Source organism: Rattus norvegicus, chromosome 6 (genome assembly GCF_036323735.1).
Source record: "Rattus norvegicus strain BN/NHsdMcwi chromosome 6, GRCr8, whole genome shotgun sequence".
Taxonomy (NCBI): Eukaryota; Metazoa; Chordata; class Mammalia; order Rodentia; family Muridae; genus Rattus; species Rattus norvegicus.
Genome location: NC_086024.1, coordinates 18,391,964 through 18,415,692, shown reverse-complemented (window position 1 = coordinate 18,415,692; position 23,729 = coordinate 18,391,964). Strand labels below are relative to the sequence as shown.

The 23,729-nt window shown below is 39.6% G+C and overlaps 1 long non-coding RNA gene across 1 annotated transcript; it reads right to left on the bottom strand.

Annotated features, from left to right (window-relative positions):
- Window positions 1–6,395: 6,395 nt before the first annotated feature.
- LOC120103474 (uncharacterized) lies at window positions 6,396–23,064 on the bottom strand. The gene is made up of 5 exons (XR_005505697.2): window positions 21,670–23,064; window positions 19,542–19,636; window positions 12,634–13,087; window positions 9,284–12,343; window positions 6,396–8,253 (listed from the first exon to the last, which is right to left on the bottom strand). It is a non-coding gene; the product is annotated as an uncharacterized LOC120103474 (long non-coding RNA).
- Between the last annotated feature and the right edge of the window lie 665 nt (window positions 23,065–23,729).

The following is a 23,729-nucleotide window of genomic DNA, read 5'->3' as shown; positions in this document are numbered from 1 at the left end:
TTTGATGAGGAATTTTTTCCAGTGCTCATGTGTTCAAGATGCTTCCCTAGTTTTTCTTCTATTAGTTTGAGTGTATCTGGTTTGATGTGGAGGTCCTTGATCCACTTGGACTTAAGCTTTGTACCGAGTGATAAGCATGGATCGATCTGCATTCTTCTACATGTTGACCTCCAGTTGAACAGCACCATTTGCTGAAAATGCTCTCTTTTTTCCATTTGATGGTTTTGGCTCCTTTTTCAAAAATCAAGTGCCCATAGGTGTGTGGGTTCATTTCTGGGTCTTCAATTCTGTTCCATTGGTCTATCTGTCTGTCTCTGAACCAATACCATGCAGTTTTTATCACTATTGCTCTGTAATACTGCTTGAGTTCAGGGATAGTGATTTCCCTTTAAGTCCTTTTATTGTTGAGGATAGTTTTACCTATCCTGGGTTTTTTGTTATTCCAGATGAATTTGCAAATTGTTCTGTCTAACTCTTTGAAGAATTAGATTGGTATTTTGATGGGGATTGCATTGAATCTGTAGATCGCTTTTGGTAAAATGGCCATTTTTACTATATTAATCCTGCCAATCCATGAGCATGGGAGATCTTTCCATCTTCTGAGGTCTTCTTCTATTTCTTTCTTCAGAGTCTTGAAGTTCTTATTGTACAGATCTTTTACTTGCTTGGTTAAAGTCACACCGAGGTACTTTATAATATTTGGGTCTATTATGAAGGGTGTTGTTTCCCTAATTTCTTTCTCGGCTTGTTTCTCTTTTGTGTAGGGGAAGGCTACTTATTTATTTGAGTGAATTTTATACCCAGCCACTTTGCGGAAGCTGTTTATCAGCTTTAGCAGTTCTCTGGTGGAACTTTTGGGATCACTTAAATATACTATCATATCATCAGAAAATAGTGATATTTTGACTTCTTCTTTTCTGATATGTATCCCCTTGACCTCCTTTTGTTGTCTGATTGCTCTGGCTAGAACTTCAAGAACTATATTGAATAAGTAGGGAGAGAGTGGGCAGCCTTGTCTAGTCCCTGATTTTAGTGGGATTGCTTCAAGTTTCTCTCCATTTAGTTTAATGTTAGCAACTGGTTTGCTGTTTATGGCTTTTACTATGTTTAGGTATGGGCCTTGATTCTTATTCTTTCCAGGACTTTTATCATGAAGGGGTGTTGAATTTTGTCAAATGCTTTCTCAGCATCTAATGAAATGATCATGTGGTTCTGTTCTTTCAGTTTGTTTATATAATGGATTACGTTGATTGTTTTCCATACATTAAACCATCCCTGCATGCCTGGGATGAAGCCTACTTGATCAGGGTGGATGATTGTTTTGATGTGCTCTTGGATTCTGTTTGCCAGAATTTTATTGAGTATTTTTTGCATCGATATTCATAAGGGAAATTGGTCTGAAGTTCTCTTTCTTTGTTGGGTCTTTGTGTGGTTTAGGTATAAGAGTAATTGTGGCTTCATAGAAGGAATTCGGTAGTGCTCCAACTGTTTCAATTTTGTGGAATAGTTTGGATAACATTGGTATGAGGCCTCCTATGAAGGTCTGATAGAATTCTGCACTAAACCCGTCTGGACCTGGGCTCTTTTTGGTTGGGAGACCTTTAATGACTGCTTCTATTCCCTTAGGAGTTATGGGGTTGTTTAACTGGTTTATCTGTTCCTGATTTAAATTCGGTACCAGGTATCTGTCTAGGAAATTGTCCATTTCCTGCATATTTTCAAGTTTTGATGAATATAGGCTTTTATAGTAAGATCTGATGATTTTTTGAATTTCCTCTGAATCTGTAGTTATGTCTCCCTTTTCATTTCTGATTTTGTTAATTTGGACGCACTCTCTGTGTCCTCTCGTTAGTCTGGCTAAGGGTTTATCTATCTTGTTGATTTTCTCAAAGAACCAACTTTTGGTTCTGTTGATTCTTTCTATGGTCCTTTTTGTTTCTACTTGGTTGATTTCAGCTCTGTGTTTGATTATTTCCTGCCTTTTACTCCTCCTGGGTGTATTTGCTTCTTTTTGTTCTAGAGCTTTGAGGTGTGCTGTCAAGCTGCTGACATATGCTCTTTCCTGTTTCTTTCTGCAGGCACTCAGCGCTATGAGTTTCCTCGTAGCACAGCTTTCATTGTGTCCCATAAGTTTGTGTATGTTGTACCTTCATTTTCATTAAATTCTAAAAAGTCTTTAATTTCTTTCTTTATTTCTTCCTTGACCAGGTTATCATTGAGTAGAGCATTGTTCAATTTCCACATATATGTGGGCATTCTTCCCCTATTGTTATTAAAGACCAGTTTTACGCCATGGTGGTCCGATAGGACGCATGGGATTATTTCTATCTTTCTGTACCTGTTGAGGCCCGTTTTTTGATCAATTATATGGTGAATTTTGGAGAAAGTACCATGAGGAGCTGAGAAGAAGGTATATCCTTTTGCTTTAGGATAGAATGTTTTATAAATATCTGTTAAGTCCATTTGGCTCATGACTCCCCTTAATCTGTCTATGTCTCTCTTTAATTTCTCTTTCCATGAACTGTCCATTGATGAGAGTGGGGTGTTGAAATATCCTACTATAATTGTGTGAGGTGCAATGTGTGTTTTGAGCTTTAGGAAGGTTTCCTTTACATATGTAGGTGCCCTTGTATTTGGGGCATAGATATTTAGGATTGAGAGTTCATCTTGGTGGATTTTTCCTTTGATGAATATGAAGTGTCCTTCCTTATCTTTTTTGATGACTTTTAGTTGAAAATTGATTTTATCTGATATTAGAATGGCTACTCCAGCTTGCTTCTTCTGACCATTTGCTTGGAAAGTTGTTTTCCAGCCTTTCACTCTGAGGTAGTGTCTGTCTTTGTCTCTGAGGTGTGTTTCCTGTAGGCAGCAGAATGCTGGGTCCTCGTTGCATATCCAGTTTGTTAATCTATGTCTTTTTATTGGGGAGTTGAGGCCATTGATGTTGAGAGATATTAAGGAATAGTGATTATTGCTTCCTGTTATATTCATATTTGGATATGAGGTTATGTTTGTGTGCTTTTCTTCTCTTTGTTTTGTTCCCAAGACGATTAGTTTCTTGCTTCTTCCAAGGTGTAGCTTGCCTCCTTATGTTGGGCTTTACCATTTATTATCCTTTGTAGTGCTGGATTTGTTGAAAGATATTGTGTAAATTTGGTTTTGTCATGGAATATCTTGGTTTCTCCATCTATGTTAATTGAGAGTTTTGCAGGATACAGTAACCTGGGCTGGCATTTGTGTTCTCTTAGGGTCTGTATGACATCTGTCCAGGATCTTCTGGCTTTTATAGTCTCTGGAGAAAAGTCTGGTGTGATTCTGATAGGTCTGCCTTTATATGTTACTTGACCTTTTTCCCTTACTGCTTTTAATATTCTTTATTTTTTGCGTTTGGCATTTTGACTATTATGTGACGGGAGGAGTTCCTTTTCTGGTCCAATCTATTTGGAGTTCTGTAGGCTTCTTGTATGCTTATGGGTATCTCTTTCTTTAGGTTAGGGAAGTTTTCTTGTATGATTTTGTTGAAGATATTTACTGGTCCTTTGAGCTGGGAGTCTTCACTCTCTTCTATACCTATTATCCTTAGGTTTGATCTCCTCATTGAGTCCTGGATTTCCTGTATGTTTTGGACCAGTAGCTTTTTCCACTTTACATTATCTTTGACAGTTGAGTCGATGATTTCTATGGAATCTTCTGCTCCAGAGATTCTCTCTTCTATCTCCTGTGTTCTGTTGGTGAAGCTTGTATCTACGGCTCCTTGTCTGTTCTTTTGGTTTTCTATATCCAGGTTTGTTTCCACGTGTTCTTTCTTGATTGCTTCTATTTCCATTATTAATTCCTTCAACTGTTTGATTGTGTTTTCCTGGAATTCTTTCAGGGATTTTTGTGACTCCTCTCTATGGGCTTCTACTTGTTTATTTATTATTTTCCTGGAATTCTTTCAGGGATTTTTGCGATTCCTCTCTGTAGGCTTCTACTTATTTATTTATGTTTTCCTGTGTTTCTCTAAGGGAGTTCTTCACGTCTTTCTTGAAGTCCTCCAGCATCATGATCAAATATGATTTTAAATCTAGGTCTTGCTTCTCTGGTGTGTTTGGATATTCAGTGTTTGGTTTGTTGGGAGAATTGGGCTCCGATGATGCCATGTAGTCTTGGTTTCTGTTGCTTGGGTTCCTGTGCTTGCCTCTCGCCATCAGATTATCTCTAGTGTTACTTTGTTCTGCTATCTCTGACAGTGGCTAGAATGTCCTATAAGCCTGTTGTCAGGAGTGCTGTAGACCTGTTTTCCTGTTTTCTTTCAGCCAGTTTTGGGGACAGAGTGTTCTGCTTTCGGGCGTGTAGTTTTTCCTATATACAGGCCTTCAGCTGTTCCTGTGGACCTGTGTCTGGAGTTCACCAGGAAGTTCACTTGCAGCAGAAAAGTTGGTCTTACCTGTGGTGCCAAGGCTCAAGTTTGCTCGTGGGGTGCTGCCTAAGAGCTCTCTGTGGTGGCAGCAACCAGGAAGATCTGTGCCGCCCTTTCCGGGAGCTTCCGTGCACCAGGGTTCCAGATGGAGTTTGGTGTTTTCCTCTGGCGTCAGAGATGTGTGCAGAGTGCAGTCTCTTCTTGTTTCCCAGGAGTGTCTGTCTCTCTGAAGGTTTAGCTCTCCCTCCCACGGGATTTGGGTGCAGAGAACTGTTTATCTGGTAGATCCCTTCAAGTTCTGGCGGTGTCTCAGACGCAGCGGTCTTGCTGCTCTTGGGCCCTCCTCTATGGGAACCCAGAGGCCTTATACAGTTTCCTCTTGGGCCAGGGATGTGAGCAGGGGTGGGCAGTGTTGGTGGTCTCTTCTGCTCTGCAGCCTCAGGAGTGCCCACCTGACTAGGCGGTGAGATCTCTCTCCCACGGGGTTTGGGAGCAGAGAGCTGCTGCAGGCCAGGATCCGCGGGTTTGGGACTCCCGGTAAACACTGGAAGTGCCCGGTCCTGACAATGATCTTCTTGATCCTCTGGCTCTTACAATTATCCCATTCCCCTTCTACAATGTTCCCTGAGCCTTAGTCGCAGGAGTTGTTCAACCGAAGTGACCACTGGGCCAAGGCTCCATGACTCTGCATTTGAATTGGTTGTGGTTTTCTGTAATAGGCTTTTTCCCTATGTTGAAAGATAAATTTTCTTTTATAAAAATTACTTAATAAATTAATTAATTTTAATTTATTAATTCTTGCATCCCAACCACAGTTTCTCCTTCCTCCTCTCCTTTGAGTTCCTCACTAATCCACTCTTCCTCCATTTCTGCTCAGAAAAGGGCAGGGTTCCCATGGCTATCAACAAGCTGCTGCATGTCAGAGTGTGGTAAGCCTATGTACCTCTTTTCCTTTTAATGCTAGACAAGACAACCCAGAAGGAGGTAAGGATTGCAAAGGTAAGCAACTCCAACAGTCCATAGTCCCACAAGAATACCAAGTTACACAACTGTAACACATATGCAAAAGGCTTAGGTCAGTTTCATGCAGGATCCATTGTTGGCAGTTGAGTCTATATGAGCCTCATGAACCTAGGTTAGTTGATTCTATAGGTTTTCTTGTGGTGTCCTAGACCTCTTTGACTCCTACAATCCTTCCTCCACGTTTTCTGCATGATTCTGAAAGCTTTGCCTAATTTTTGGCTGTGGGTCTCTGCATCTATTTCCAACAGTGTCTTAATGAAGCTTCTCTAATGGCATTTGGTCTAGGCACCATTGACCTGTGAGTAGGCATGCCTTCATTGACATTTTTGCCATTATTATTTAGTTCTATTCTATGATTCTGAACTATCATGTCAGAGGTAGACTCCCTCTTATGGCATTGGTTTCCAGTTGGACCAGTCATTATTTGGCTACTCTGACAATTTCCACACCACTTTTAACCCAGAACATCTAACATCTGTGTGTGTGTGTGTGTGTGTGTGTGTGTGAGAGAGAGAGAGAGAGAGAGAGAGAGAGAGAGAGAGAGAGAGTCTTTGTGTGTCTGTGTGTGGTAATAAACATGTTTTAACTCAATTGTAGTACAAATTAACAAAAATATGTCAACAATACATTCTGTAAATAAGTTTTCAATGTATCTTCTACTTTTTAAATTATATTTTCTCTAAAACAAACAAACAAACAAAAACCTGCTACACTTAATGAATTTTTTTCTCTACCTCGTAGTGATGACTTAGGTGATAGGTCCATCTACAATGACTTATTTATTTATTTGTGTTTATACTAGAGATTTTTCATTTCCTTTTTTAAATTTTCTTTTTCTTAATTGGATATTTTATGTATTTACATTTTTAATGTTATCCCCTTTCCTGTTTTCCAATCCCATTGCCGCTCCCCCTGTTTCTATGATGATGCTTTGCCTCCCACCCACCCACTCCCAACTCAACACACTGGCATTCTGCTACACTGGGGAAATGAGCCTTCAGAAGACCAAGGACTTCTTGCCATATTGATGCCAGACAATTCCGTCCTCAGCTACATAGGCAGCTGGAGCCATGGGTCCTCCATGTGTACTCTTTGGTTGGTGGTTTAGTCCCTGGGAGCTCTGGCGGGTATAGTTAGTTGATATTGTTGTTCTTATAGGGTTGCAAACCCCTTCAGCTACTTCAGTCTTTTTTCTAACTCCTCCATTGAGGTATCCATGCTTACTCTGATGGTTTACTATAAGCATCCTTTCTGTATCAGTAAGGATCTGGCAGAGCCTCTCAGGAGACATCCATATCAAGCTCCTCTCAGCAAGTACTTCTTGGCATCATCAACAGTGACTAGGTTTGGTGGCTGCATATCAGATGGATCCCCAGGTAGGGCGGTCTCTGGATGGCCTTCCCTTCAGTCCCTGCTCCATTCTCCATCCCTGTATTTCCTCCTGTGAGTATTTTGTTCTCCTTTCTAAGAAGAACTGATGCATCCACATTTTGGTCCTCCATCATCTTTACCTTCATATAATCTGTGAATTATATCTTGGGTATTCTGAACTTTGGGGCACAACTTGTCAGTGAGTGCATACCATGTGTGTTCTTTTTTGACTGGATTACCTCACTCAGCTTGATATTTTCTTGTTCCATCCATTTGCCTAAGAATTTCATGAAGTCATTGTTTTAAATAGCTGAGTAGTATTCTACTGTGTAAATGTACCACATTTTCTGCATTCATTCCTTTGTTGAAGGGCATCTGACATCTGGGTTCTTTCCAGCTGGTTTAACTTGCAGTCAGCATGTAGAAGAATGCAAATCAATCCATTCTTATCTCTTTGTAAAAAACTCAAGTCCAAGTGGATCAAGGACCTTCACATAAAACCAGATACACTGAAACTAATCAAAGAGAAAGTGGGGAAGAACCTCAAACACGTAGGCACAGGGGAAAATTTCCTGAACAGAACACCAATGCCTTATGCTCTAAGATCAAGAATCGACAAATGGGACCTCATGAAAGGCAATGGACACTGTCAATAGGACAAAACGGCAACGAACAGATTGGGAAAAAAATCTTTACCAATTCCATTGTGTAAGCAGGGCAAACTGTAGGTTGAAGGTTTTGTGGCCATGTTTGTTTCCTAGTACCTCAATTGAAAGTCCTGCCTGGCTACCAAAGATGGTCAAGTCAGGCTCTGAATTCCCCCTCCCATTTCTATAAGTTTTAGTTAGGGTCAACCTCATAGATTCCTGGGAGTTTCCATTTCCCTAACCTTCTAGATCATTCCAAGGATGCCTCCTGATTCTAGTTATCTCTCCCAGATCTCTCTCGGTCAGCTCCCACCCTTTCCTTCCTGGTATCATCTCTACCCTCCCTTTATAAAGGCTGAGGACTATACTTACCTGGAAGTATAAGGACACATTTTCAGAAAATAGTTTGGGATTATGCTGGTTTAGTTAAATGACAATTCTCTAGGATCTACGCCTTCACTATCCCTGGACAGTTGGCCCGGTCTCCAATACTAGGCTAATTTACCTTTTGTTGAGTGATCTATTCGAGTGTTGTTAAAGCCAAACTATGTGCCACTACTGTAGCTTTATTCTGATTGTTGCTATAGCTCATCAGCTTCATAGCTGGGTAGGACTCTTGCTTGCTCCCTCCTCTGAATGCTCCCACAGCACCATCTTGTACAATGACATGATGATCTCCGTGAAGAAGCTTTGAAATCAGCCTCAGCTCAGGTCCCTGTGGACTCTGTGTCTGAAGTACAAAGAGTCTTCAATACTTGACGAATCTCTATGAGCCTCCATTTAGGGCATCCTGAGTGTTGATGAACTTTCCTGAAAGATGGAATGTATCGACTCTGACACAGAGGAAATTGATTTACAACACATTAGTGATTACACTCAATGAATTTCTGTGGACTCTCCCCTATTCTCAATTTCTACCATTACTTCAAAGGAACACTCAACAGTCTTTGATAAACCGTCTCAATTGTGGGGGATGGTTAGTGCTCTTTCCTAATTCCCCTTGCAAGTATGAGGATATCTGTGATATGAATTCAATTAGTTGCTCGATTCCTATGGGTTTATGAATTTATTCACTTACTTAATTGAAACTACAACTAAGATTTCTAAAAATATTTATAATAGAGGAAACAGCAAACTTCTTAATCTGAATTTATAATTTGATTTTTGAGCTATTCTATGCTTTCATATGGTATTTATAAGAATTTACAATCTTAATAATGTTGATAGATTCGTCAAAAACCTGATTTTTGACATGTTGATATTCTTGTCAGGACACAAAATAGCAATTTCACACTTGGTGATTTCAGAGATTATGAATGACTTGCTTATTTGATGTTGAAAGTTTATAAATTGTTTAGCCTCTGTAGAATCTCACAGTAACTGTAAAAGCCTCAAATAAACTAATAACTGTCTAGGCAAGTACAAAATAAAAAGTAAGATGACATTTACCTTTGTGTATAGCATGTATTTGTGTGTGTGTGTGTGTGTGTGTGTGTGAATGCTTCCTTTTTATTGCTTAAAGTAAGTAACTATTATTAATACAGGCAGATGAAATTCATTTAATAATTATACAAAAACACTAAAATATTGATCTCACATGTTCCCCCTGGAGTGATTTCCTCAAAAATCTGTGAGGCCTTGTATTTTCATGTTTTATAGTTTTCTTCAGAATTTGTTTCTGGAATACCACATAAGATCTAGGTTCTCCTACTGAATGTAAAGCCTCTACATTAAAAACCTCATAACTTAATCATTTTTTGTAAGTTGTGGTATCACTGTGCATGTGGGTTACTCTATGGCATTTCTGGCTATTACCAGCAAGATGCCAATAACATCATACCTGCAGTCACTGATAATCAAAATTCTTCAGACATCACTAAACATACAACTTGGTTCTATTTGCTACAGAGTGATCAGCTTTGCAGTTTAATGAAGTTGGTGCTTCTATGAAATTACTCTGAAAAAGTCATTGAAATTTTGTCTTCAATAATAAATCTATTACATTAATGCCTGTATCTTACTATGAAAGTGACAATTAAAATATATATCATAATAAAGATATACATTAATATAAAATCCACATTTATATCTCCTTTAACAAAAGGAATATATTGAGCTAAAATTGAATGAATTCAAAACAAATCATTCAAGTTGAATAATTAGCATTTCCTGAAAGAAAGATTGTATTAGAATGCTTCCATTCAAGCCCTCAGGCCCCATAATTCTAAGATACTGCATTGTCTGGCTTCATGCCTCATAGAGAGGATGGGCATAGCAGGGAAGTTCATTGTTGCAGCTGCCCTCATTTCACAGTTTGAGAGAAGAGGCACATGCACTGAGATCACTTAGGCAGTATGTAGAAGTGGCAGGGTCCACCCTAGAGGAATTCCCTATTTCCAGCCCATCATCTAGGGTACCAAATTCCCCTCTACTTCTGACTTCTAGCATGCCTCAAAGCCTCTGAATTAAGTTAACAAATCAATTTCAAGCTACAAATGCTTTTGGTAAATAGAACAAACCTCTGCCAGTTGACTGGCTCTGTGACATGCCACAACATGACAGGCATGGTAATTTTGCCATCCATGAGACAGGAAAGAGTTCATAGCATTCAAACCCTGCTTAACTCTAATCTCAACTGAGGAGATTTCTCTTTTATGCATTTTTCTAGTATCTCTGAACTAGAATATTCAAACAGAAAGCAAGCAAACAAACCAAGAGTGTTGAAGCTTCCTTCTTCCAAAATACTTAAGCTTCTACGTGTCTGTTCAGAAAAAATAACTAAAGTGGCTGGGGGTTAGAATTAGTGACCTTTCCCCTTAAACATATAGCTCTATTCTGGCTGAAATTCTTGTGATATCACCATTATAAGTCTGGTTCCTTGAATAAGAAATCCAAGCACTTTCCTCACAAACCTCCTTTCTTTTCTCCCCTTACTAATCAGTGCAAGAGTCCAACAGCCACTGAGAACCTCCACTTCAAACATTTAAGTACTTACAAAATCCCTGGCCTGACTTTGTACATAATGTCAATTCCCTCTTTGATTTTTATCACAGTCATCTTGACAACTATATCCTCAGTTATTAGTCAGTCTATACTTGGTTTTCTGTTGCTGTCATAAATACCAAGACCCAAAACAACATTGGGGGAGTTCCAGCATACAGTCCATTATGAAAGGAAGTCAGGCAAGATCTCAAGAAGGAACTGAAGCAGAGACCATGGAGGCACCCTGGCTACTAACTTGTTCTCCCCTGTTTGCCCAGCCTATTTAAAAAAATAAAAACATATTTTATTTATTGACACCCCAAATGTCTCTGCTCCTGGTACCCCCTCCCAGAGTTTTTACTCCATCCCCCTCCCATTTTTTTCTGAAATGGTGAGGGTACTCCCCCTTCCTTTGGGTATCAAGTCTCTACAGGATTAGGCATATCCTCTCTCATTGACACCAGACAAAGCAGTCATCTGCTACATATGCACCAGAAGCCATGAACCAGCTCCTGTATTCTCTTTGGTTAGTGACTTAGTCTCTGGGAGCTTCCAAGATTCTAGGTTAGTTAATACTGTTGGTCTTCCTATTGTGTTGCCAGCTCTTTCAATCCTTCCCCTAACTATTCCATAGGGGTCCCTGACCTCAGACCAATGGTTAGCTCTAAGTATCTGCATCCATCTCAGTCAGCTGCTAGCAGAGCCTCTTGGAGGACAGCCATACTAGGCTCCTGGTTGCAAGCACAAAATAGCATCAGTAATAGTATCAGGGTTTGATGCCCGACCATGGGATTGATCCCAAATTGGGCCAGTCACTGGTCAGCCCTTCTTGTAGCCTCTGTACTATTTTTATCCCTACATTTCTTTTAGAAACAATTCTGGATAAAAAATTTTGAAGGTGGGTTGGTGTCCCCACCCCTCCAGTGGGGACCCTATCTATCTATTGTAGGTGGTCTCCTCAGGTTCCATCTCCCAACTGCTGGGCATTTTGGTTAATTAAAAATAAGAACATCATAAATTTTTAGGCAAATACACTAGAAAATATCATCCTGAATGAGCTAACCCAGACCCAAATCGATATACCTGGTATATTCTCACTGGTAAGTGGATATTAGCCCAAAGGAATAGAATACATATGATACAACTCACAGATCCTAAAAAGTCAAACAAAAAGGAAGGTCCATGTGAGGATGCTTCAATCCCACTTAGAGGAGGGAACAAAATAATCATGGGAGGCAGAAGGAAGGAGGGACCTGGATAAGAGAGGAGAGTAAGAAAGGGAAATGAGGGACAAAATCAGTTATTGGGGAGACAAGAGAGATATCCAGAGGGCCAGAAGAATTAATGGAAATATGGTGCCCCTGGGGGTGGGGTATGGGGTATGGGGTATGGAAGGAACATCTAGAAAGTCCCAGAGACCTGGAATGTGTGAATCTCCCAGGACTCAATGGGGGATGGGGGGCTCAACCTCTTTTCTTGTATAACAATCTTACCTAGTGGTGGCACTGCACATAGGGTCTGGGCTCTAACTGTCACGCCCAACCTCGACCAGCAAGGAAGACACGACCAGTGAAGATCTTCTTCAAGCAGTTTTACTCAGGAACCTTGATACAATCTTCTGACTCCAGGAAACCCCCGCACCACACTTAAATAGATAGCGCTGGCCAATCCCAGCAAGCCACGTGGGTCATGCATATAGGCTGTCACTATGCGGAAGCTAGCAGGCCAGGCAGGCATAGCCAAATAAGGACTTGTTTACTGCAAGGAGCGCTCACCATTGGGAGGGTGGAAGGAGGAAACCAGCGCAATCTTTGAGGCGCGGCATGTCGCAGATCCCTACATGTAACAATTCAATAAACAATCAAGAAATGTCATAGACTTACCTACAGATAACTTGATAGATAAAGCTTCCTTTTCCCTAGTTGATAAAAATAAATAAATAAATAAAATAACCATCACATTAGGAATACAACATCAATTTATTTTCTGGGGTCTAAATAGGAGCCCTATTTTGTCCTCAAAGATATAAATTATATAGCATCTGTGCATACTCAAGACTTTTCAAGTAAGAAATTGAAGGAGACCATATTCCTTTTGTCTTTTTATTCCAATGGAATGTTCTACAAGACCATTAAGAAACTGTTGACTGAGAGCATGTTTGAAGCATCTACCCTATGTGATGACCTTCTAGAGAGGACAGATACTCACCCAGAGCTGTCTTGCAAGCAGGAATTGCATGTGTTCAAGAGCCGTGTGTGTATGAAAGAGCTGTGTGTATGTGCATGTATACAAAAGCCATATAAATACAAAATCTGGGGGTGGTTCAGAAACTGTATATATTTAAGATCTGTGTATATATGCAAGAGCTGTGTGTGTATATGCAAGGGATATGTGTATATGAGCTGTATGCTTGTGTATGTGTATACAAAAGCCATATAAAAACAAGATCTTCAGGCAATGCAAAAGCTATGTATCTGCAAGATCTGTATATATATGTAAGAGGTGTGTGTGTGTGTGTGTGTGTGTGTGTGTATCTGTATATGAGTGTGTCTGTGTGTGTATGTATGTGTGTGTGTATGTGTATGTGTGTGTGTGTGTGTGTATGTGTGTGTATGTGTGTTTATCCAGCTCAATCAGGTGGCAAATAGTCAAAGGAAACAATCTGGAAGACAAGAAGAAGCATAACCACTAAATCCAGCAACAATGTGTGCTATATAACTGAATTTTTCTTCTGAGTATCTGAAACTGACAAAGCTGCATTCATTGATCTTGTGGTTCTGAGAACGTGCCTTGAATAGTATAAAGGACATGAGTGAACTGATTCTGAGGCCCAGAACCCATTTTAGATAATGATTATCTGCTCTAAGCTTTGTAATCTATAAGTGAGACGCATGTCCCGTACTTAAGGATCTAAGAAAATATCAGTATCCAAATATGCACACCCAAATGTGAAACATCACAAAGGCATCCACCAAAATACTACCATAGAATTAGGCATATTAGTCACCCTTTTAGAATTTGCTATGAACTGTGAGAATTTTGAAGCAAACAATTTGAATTTGGATTCTTGAGACAAATCTCAGGTCAGGAATATTTCCTTATAGTTTCAGTGTAATTTCCCATTCAATATATTACTTGATTCTGTAAAACAAGCAGTTGTGTATGCTTTGTATTCTTTTTAATTGTGGGAAAATCAAACATGAAAATGGGCTAACACCTAGCTGTTATATCACTTTATTTACCTTCTATTACATAGAGCAGTAAAAATGAGCAGAGCTAAAAAAATAGTCTCCCCACCAAAACTGCTGAGAAACATTATTAACAGAAATATTCTTTTCCAAATGGAAAATAGAATCATTGTCCATTTTTTTCAGCTGGCACAGTTACCTCAAATTACCACTTCATGGAAGCAAGTCGTAAAGATGCTGAGTTTTACAGAAGTTAACTAGTAAGGCATTACCCAGGGTCAAATGCAGAATGTGCACCATGCCGATGGTTCTCTATAAATCATATCAGCAAATGTTTTAATCCAAGATATAGAAAATCTTCCCAAAATATTATTTAATGCTTAAAGCAATTCTGTACTCCTATCGACTCTCCTGATAGTCGTCTCTGTTCTATGTGCATTGGGTAACTAGCAGAGCAACTGGTATCTTCCCATGAAAATGTGCTAAGTGTATTAAGAATCCCGTTTCATTTAAGGAGTGTTGCCTGAAATTAAATGAGTCAAAGATTCCATTATAGCATGTTTGGACAGAGCTAGATACTAAAGGGTATCATTGTCTTGAGCTTCTTCAGTACATTCATCATGCATTTCTGCTTGTTTCTAGACAGTGCTATTAGTCCCGTTTTCTAAACATTATGCCTGTGCATGTGTATGTGTAATCTAGCATTAGGAATTAAAAACTTGAAAGTCATGTACTTGAAGGTAAGAAAACTGGCCTTTCCATTAATTTCTTTTACCTGTGAACTTGAATCAGAATAACTTTCTCCTACTAACTAAAATTATTTAATGTATCAGTTAGAATGAAAAACTTGAAAGTGTTACAAAATGTATAGACTTCAAAGTAAATCTAAAACTGTACTTTAATAGGTAACATGTGTTACATAGAGTAAAGCTGGACTCATAGGCAGCCTCCTGGATGAGCAGATGGGATTGTAGGCTAGAAAAAAAGGTATTTTCTATGATAAGACAAATATGTATCCAAGTGACACAGTTTCTATGACTATGATGGTTGATCCCAGTGAAGCTGTAACCTAGCAGGACACAGACTGGAGTCACTTTGTATTCGTCACTGCATATCTATGTATGTATGTATACACACACACACACACACACACACACACACACACACACACACACACATATATATATAATGTTTATGTTTATGTAGCTTCTCATTTGAATCATATTTAATGCAAGACCTATAATCATTTGGCTCTTGGTGATGTATGAGTGGAAAAAGTTCTTGGATCAATGAAGAAAAGATGAGGCCATCTTTGGTGGATTGAAAGAAAATGGTCCCCATAGGTCCACATTGATTGGCACTCTCAAGAGATATGGTCTTGTTGGAATAGATGTGGCTTTGTTGGATAAGGTATATCACTAAGGGATGGGCATTGATATCTCAGAAACACAAGCCAGTTTACTTCCTGCTGCCTGTAGATCTGGATGTAGAACTAAGTTCCTTCTCCTGCATCATGTCTGCCATGCTTCCTGCCACGATGAAAATACACTAAACCTCTGAAACTCTAGGCCAGCCCTCAATTAAATGCTTGACTTTATAAGAGTTGCCATGATCATGGTGTCTCTCCCTATCAATAAAAGCTTAAGACACCTCCCTTTTACATCTTTCTTTGTAGAATGGAAATAGCTATATTCCCAGTGTACAATAGAGAGGAAATATTCTAATGCTATGTATAGTGCAGGGATATGGTAAGAAAAGTCCCATTCTCCTAACCTCAGTCTGCTTAGGGACATTTTCATAAAGCTCACTGAGCATTCTGATTCCTTATTATCATGTATGCCAAGGCAATAACCACAAAGCAACTGGATATTAGATTGCAGAGTCTTGCATTTATCATCTGAGGTGGTTGATACTGTGCAGGCTGACATTTCTTCACATGCATTTTTTAACTTTCTACATTAGAAGAGAAGTGCCATCAGTAATTTAGGTCTGTAACCACATACACTACCTCATACCTGAGTTGAACCTTTTAGCTGTACACTATTTTTACTCCTCAAACACTATACACAGCTAACTGAACTGTAGATGAAACATGTTGTAGCTGTCTTTCTCTCGTGGAGACATTAAGAGCAGCTTGTTTTATTGGAATCTATACTTCTCAATAAACCCCAGATCTCCATTTTCTGTAATTAGTTTCATTTTTAATGGAAGCATTCTCATTGTCATCCCATGCTTCTCTTTGAAATAAGAAGACAAAAGTCATTGGGGGATTTGTTAGGAAAAAACATTTTGTCTCAATACAGTCACAAATACTTTACCAGCAGATTAAGTTCACCCTGTGTGTGTGGTAGCCTTTGCCTGAAAGAACAAGCTATCTAGAAGTTCTATCAGGTGGGGTTCAGAATCAAAGCTGCCACAAATAGAGTATGTGTCTTCCTCAAAATCAAGTGCAAGCACTCAAGGTCCAGATGGAGTGGTGTTGGTCACACCTTCAGACACATTAGGCTCATAAGGGCAGAATCTAAAAACATAGGTTCCATGTGATTCAATGAGATATAGCTATCTGCAAAGCATCAAGTGTCCTTTCATCTTGGAATTCCCAGCACAGGCTCATACTATTGAGTGTCTATTTTTCAAACCATCTAGTCTATCAGGCAATGCTACAACAGTCCAAGATGTCTAAGAACAAGAAAATTCCTCAAGCTCAAATTCTGTATAGCAATAAATTTAGAATCAGACTGGCATCACAAATCCTTGTTACTTCTAATTTTTCATGGACAGAATGAAAATAATGATTCCTTACAGGTATATTAAATACTCAGGGAAAATATTGGTTCTTTGAAAATTCTGTGCACAGTGGACAATACAAGCTGTCTCTGTTTCTGTCTTTGTCTCTATGTCTCTGTCTCATCTCCAACTCTGTCTCTCTGTCTCTCTCTGTCTCTGTCTCTCTCTATCTCTCTCCCTCTGTGTGTGTGTGTGTGTATTCTGTGTAGTATACATCTATTCTGTGATAACTTTCTAGTGACTAAGGCACATACATATTCCTTTATCTGAACAAATAAATGTTAATGACATATGAGGACATTCATTTCATGCAATGAAATATACAAATGTTAACATTAGAAATTAAATGGCCTCCACATTTGACAGCTTACACAAAATAGCTGTTGCCTGAATATAGCAATAATTCATGGCAAATCAGAATATTCTGACATTTTGCAAAGTATAAAATTTTGTTTAGTTTGCATTTCAGTACTATCCAGTGAGTTTTGATAACTTTATACCTCTATACTACAATCCAAAACAAGAACTAACATTTTCTATACTTGTCTACAAACCTAAGCAAAGGGAATTATTTATAAATATATTGCTAAAGATTCTTGCCTTTGAAGTAGATTTAATAATGTTCTTTTCTTTGCCTCAGTGCCTAAATCAACACAATGTCAACACTGTTGCACATGTCTTTTTGTGGACAAAAGTTTTCATTTATCCTCAGAATAGGCCTTCCTCTACAAAGGCTGTTTCCCTGGGTAATTATTGCTCTGGAAGGAGGACTGGTTCAATCATCATTTCTCTGGGAGTGGACTTGGCTGAGTCATTGAATAGGTGATATCATGAGTGTGATGTGTTATATTTACAATAAAATCTTTCTTCATTGTATAAAAGAGGGTAGATAACTAACCCAGATAACATATGATCTATATATTATAGACTTCATAGAGAACTACAGACTCTTCTTTAAAGTGCTCCACACCCCACAATTCTTTGACACTGTTGATTGCCATGACTTTATTTACCAAACATCAATTTAAAAGAATTTGATTACTTTATGTTTGGTAACTGTTAGGTCTTACCTAAAAAATATCAGTATTTAATGCAAAATAATAGCAAAGCTCAGCTACATTTTATTAAAAATACCCCAACCAAGCTATTGCTTCACAGCAAGTAGCAAAAAGTACAAAGTTAATCTTCTTATGTAGATACCTGTATTTTAGAGCATGATTTATTAAAGGGCTTTTACTCTCCCCCACTAAAACGTCTTGGAACCCAGCCATGTATGTATAACTGTGCACCTGGACTCTATATTTTTCATTTATGAATATGTTCTATTTTTAGGCAAGTTCTAACATCCTTGCTGTTGTAGCTTTCTGCATCTTGAAATCAGAAGTCAGTTCTACAAAAACCTCATCTTTTAAAAATACTTTTAGATACTTTTAAATACTCTCTAGGGTTTTTTTTACATTGAGGTAGATATTTAACATTAAATAAGTCAGTCTTTAAATAAATAACCACTATGATTTGAGAATGCACTAAATGTAAATATTGTCTTGGAGAAAATGGAGATCTTAATATTCTGAAGTTCATCAATTTCTGGTCAGTTTCGGTGTATTTATTTAGGACCTTTTTTATGTTTGTGTGTGCAAGTATGTGTATGTGCATATTCAGATACATTTTTGGTGTCTGTCAGTAGATGTGTATGTATGCATGTGCATATGTTTGTAGAGGTGTGTGGCGGGGAGGGTTGCTGTGTGTGTACACATGCTATTGTATGTGCCTGTGTCTGTGTGTATACATGCATGTGTATATGTGTGGAGCTATGTGTGAGTGCACATTCAAGTACAATGTGTCTATGTGTGTCTATCTGCATGTGTGTGGGAGTGTGGATGTGCATGTGTGCACATATGGACACATATACTTGTATGCAAGTTAATGTGCACTTGAATTAAGAGATAAATGGGAAATCTTAGGCTTTGGTTCTCAGGAGCCATATACCTTGTGTTTCTTGTAAGACTTTTATAGAGGACTTGAGGCTCAAAAACTGGCCTAATCTAAATGGCCAGTAAGCTCTGGGGGACCTTCATAGTCCAGCTGCCCAACAGTGGAATTACAAGATTGTGACACGGTAAATCTATTTTAATGTGTTTTCTTGAGATCAAACTTGGTTCCCATGCCTGTGTCCTGAGTACTCTCCCAACTGATCTAGCCCGCCACTCCTATTTAGACCTGATTACATTAGCAGGTTTTTTTTTTTACTATTTTTCTCTAATACAGAAATCATATTTCATCTTTTATGCCTATTACTTTATGTGTTGTACTTCAATTTCTATTTCCAAGTATTTATTTTTAATATACAAAATGGAACAAAAATTCATATTTTCCATCCTTTGTTGTACTAAAAGCGTGTGATAACCCTCACTTTGGAAGAACTTATCCAGGTGCCATCAGGTCAAACTAGCAGCAGACATAACTGAGCACGCAGGAGGGAGGAAAACTGACTGTGGCACTCCTCACTGAGACATCATGCAAGAGTTGTAGAGATGGTAAGTGGCACAGGTCAGTGTCATGTGATCCAGCTATTGAAAAATGAATATTTTTTAAAGATTTATTTATTTATACAACATTCTCCCTGCATGTATGCTTGCATGCCAGAAGAGGGCATCGGATCTCATTACAGGTGGTTGTGAGCCACCATATGGTTGCTGGGAATTGAACTCAGGACCTCTGGATGAGCAGTCAGTGCTCTTAACCTCTGAGCCATCCCTCCAGCCTGAAAAATGAATATTTTTCAATATTTTTGTCTTTAGAACACACTACTTAGGAATAAGCTTATTATCTGATTTGTGTGTTTTATAACCTTTCCATACAATTCAAAAGTTTCTAAAGCACAGATAAAGGAAATATTTAAAATAGCATTGTAATTCCAGGCTAAAATAGCAGAGTGACTGAAGGAAATCACCATCTGACTGAATGGTGCTGCACTTAGGAACCTGTAGGTAACTGAACAATGTTCCTATTTTCAGATATGAGATTCTTTCACACAGACAGGTCATGACCTTTTCCCCAAACAGTACATGTTCTTGTCTATCCTTTTGGCTGTTTGTCACAATGAGAAGGTAGTATCATTCTATAGAAGATGGTACTTACCTTGGATAGAAAAGGTAGAGAATATAGGCAGGACCTGAGCTGGAACTCCGCCATGCTGCTGAGCATCCTAACCACTGAGAGAACCGAGTGCCTACCTGAGTAGAAAATGCCCCATTTATCTTATGTTATTATGAATTTTATGAACCAGAAATGCATCCTGTCAGGCAACTTTTTCCCACATATTAGATATTGTGATTCTCTTACTAGCTTCATTATTAGTTTTGAGTTTCTTACCATTGTAGTTCTTCTTTATTTGTAAGGTTCACTTACAGAGCATTCCCTGATGTGTAAAGAATACATTTATTTTGAATTTTATGCCTTTCATTTCTACTTTCTGGTTAGGAATGTGAGCAGAGCATAATGTTTAACAGAAGCGCTGGGGAAAGCATGCCTGCCTGTGTCCCAGCATCAAGTTGTTCCCAGTTCTTACTTTCTACAAGTGAAGTAACATGTCTTTGCTCTGTGACCTGTGCCCAGTCACAGTGTCAGTTTTCTCCACATTGAGTCATTTCTCCAGAATCTGAAGCCTGGACATGTCTAACCTCTCCTTGGAGTTATTCTGCCTGTGATGAAGCCTCTGAGAGATTTCTCTGAGGCCTGGAATCTGTGTTCTACCTTTTGTCCAGCCTACCTTCCACTTGTGGAAACTTTAGAGTCCCTTAGATAGAAATATGGCTTTGTTTTCTTTCTTTAAAAAATATCCTGAAGACAGATGCTTCTCTCATACATCTGAACCACACTTTCACCTCCCTCATTAATTTCAGTCCACTACCCAGACTTCATCTCTCCACCAGATCCACTCCCCCTTCCATTTCCCTTCAGAAAAGAGCAGACTGCCAAGAGGCAGCCAGACAAACAGGACAAAACAAGAAGAATAAGACAAGGCAAATTCTCCTATTCAAGGCTGGACTAGGCACCCCAATAGGAGAAAGACAGTCCCAAGAGCAGGCAAAAGAGTCAGATTTACTGGTTTACATGGTGAGGAGTACCACACAAACAACAAGTTAAGAGCCATATTAAGTACATGGAGGATCTGATGCAGACCATGAAGAACCCAGGCTTGCCTCATCAAGCTCTGTGAAGCCAAGTGAGCCCTACTTAGTGGATTCTGTGTGCCATGTTCTAGTGTTTTCAACTCCCTATGACTCCTACAATCTACAATCTTTCTTTCACTGATGGAGATCTCCAATTCTCTCTCTCTCCCTCTGTCTGTCTGTCTCCATATCTGCTTGTGGGTCTCTGCATCTGCTCCCATCTACCATAGAAGCCAGTGTGGGTATCTTTGCTGAAAAACTGATCGTGTTTGTCTTTTACTGCACTTTCAAAGCATCTAAGCTGGATACATTCAGTTCTCCTGCCCTCACCTCAGTCTTAATGGCCAACGCTTTGCAGGTAAGGGATGACCTATGAATCTCAGAGGTGCTTCCTCTTAGAAAGCCAAACCTCGACCTATCTGTCTTCATGCTCTCCTGCTGTAATGTCCGAGGGTCCATAGAGAATCAAAGACAAGTGGAAGCAACCTCCTCTATACGTACGGATACTGAAGAACCTCTCCATCATGCCAACCATACATAGCTATGAAGTATGTGATTCTCCTCTCCTTACCACCATCTACAGTGGGTTTTTCCCAGTTCTCAGTGATCTACAACAGAGAGAACAGACTTAAGTTTCCTGCCTCATATAAGCACTGGTATTACTCAGTAATTGAGTTCATTTAAATTACTTGTTTAGTCGCTCTCAGCTGTACTTACCTATACCATGGTTTGTCGGTTTAGCTATTTTTCTTCTGTTACATGAGGATGGCAGTGGAGAGTCCCATAACTGTGTGATTAATAGTCACTAGCTAACAATACCGTGATCTACATGCACACTGCAGGATGTTAAATGGTTGACTTTAAAGAAATGATTAATCCCTGGTTCTCCTTTCATACTTTAGTGGGTAGAGCACAAATGCCTACTCTCTAGAGGAAATTCCAGCTCTGTTATGCAAGGAATAAAGAGATTAAATTCAATGGCTGACATTAAAATAGGATTCCAGAGAAAGATAGCTAATACACTAGAACATTGCTTTATGAGACGTTTTCTGTGTAATTTTATATTTGACACTTTAGCACATTATGGGTCTTACCTGTAGAAAACTACAAGCGAACACATCTCTGACTCCAGAAGAAAACACCAAATGCCATCTGGAACCCTGGTGCACGGAAGCTCCCCAGAAAGGGCGGCGCAGATCTTCCTGGTTGCTGCCACCACGGAGAGCTCGTAAGCAACACCCACGAGCAAACTTGAGCCTCGGGACCACAGGTAAGACAAACCTTCCTGCTGCAAGCACCTGCCTGGTGAACTCAGGACACACAGAGGCAAAATTCCTCTAGGACTGGGCACTTACGGTGTTTACCGGGAGTCCCAAACCCGCGGATCCCGGCCCACAGCAGTTCTCTGCTCCCAAACCCCGTGGGAGAGAGACCTCACCGCCTGATCAGGTGGGCACTCCTGAGGCTGCAGAGCGGAGGAGACCACCAACACTGCCCACACCTGCCCACATCCTTGGCCCAAGAGGAAACTGTATACAGCCTCTGGGTTTCCGTAGAGGAGGGCCCAGGAGCAGCAGGACCCCTGCGCCTGAGACACCGCCGGAACCTGAAGGGACCGAACAGATAAACAGTTCTCTGCACCCAAATCCCATGGGAGGGAGAGCTAAACCTTCAGAGAGGCAGACACGCCTGGGAAACCAGAAGAGACTACACTCTGCCCACATCTCTGACTCCAGAAAAAACACTGAACGCCATCTGGAACCCTGGTGCACCAAAGCTCCCCGGAAAGGGCGGTGCAGATCTTCCTGGTTGCTGCAACCGCAGAGAGCTCGAAAGCAACACCCCATGAGCAAACTTGAGCCTCGGGACCACAGGTAAGACCAATTTTCTGCTGCAAGAGACCTGCCTTGTGAACTCAGGACACAGGCCCACAGGAACTGTGTTACAGCTGAAGACCTGTAGATAGGAAAAACTAAACGCCCGAGAGAAGAACACTCTGTTCCCATAACTGGCTAAAAGAAAACAGGAAAACAGGTCTACAGCACCCCTGACACACAGGCTTATAGGACAGTCTAGCCACTGTCCTCTAGTAACACTAGAGATAATCTGATGGCGAGAGGCAAACGCAGGAATCCAAGCAACAAAAACCAAGACTACATGGCAACAACAGAGCCCAATTCTCCCACCAAAGCAAACACTGAATATCCAAACACATTAGAAAAGCAAGACCTAGTTTCAAATTCATATTTGATCATGATACTGGAGGACTTCAAGAAAGACATGAAGAACTCCCTTACAGAAACATAGGAAAACATAAATAAACAAGTAGAAGCCTACAGAGAGGAATCACAAAAATCCCTGAAAGAATTCCAGGAAAACACAATCAAACAGTTGAAGGAATTAAAAATGAAAATAGAACCAATCAAGAAAGAACACATGGAAACAACCCTGGATATAGAAAACCAAAAGAACAGACAAGGAGCCATAGATACAAGCTTCACCAACAGAACACAAGAGATAGAAGAGAGAATCTCTGGAGCAGAAGATTCCATAGAAATCATCGACTCAACTGTCAAAGATAATGTAAAGCAGAAAAAGTTACTGGTCCAAAACATACAGGAAATCCAGAACTCAATGAGGAGATCAAACCTAAGGCTAATAAGTATAGAAGAGAGTGAAGACTCCCAGCTCAAAGGACCAGTAAATATCTTCAACAAAATTGTAGAAGAAAACTTCCCTAACCTAAAGAAAGAGATACCCATAAGCATACAAGAAGCCTACAGAACTCCAAATAGATTGGACCAGAAAAGAAACTCCTCCTGTCACATAATAGTCAAAACACCAAATGCATAAAATAAAGAAAGAATATTAAAAGCAGTAAGGGAGAAAGGTCAAGTAACATATAAAGGCAGACCTATCAGAATCACACCAGACTTTTCGCCAGAGACTATGAAAGCCAGAAGATCCTGAACAGATGTCATACAGACCCTAAGAGAACACAAATGCCAGCCCAGGTTACTGTATCCTGCAAAACTCTCAATTAACATAGATGGAGAAACCAAGATATTCCATGACAAAACCAAATTTACACAATAACTTTCTACAAATCCAGCACTACAAAGGATAATAAATGGTAAAGCCCAACATAAGGAGG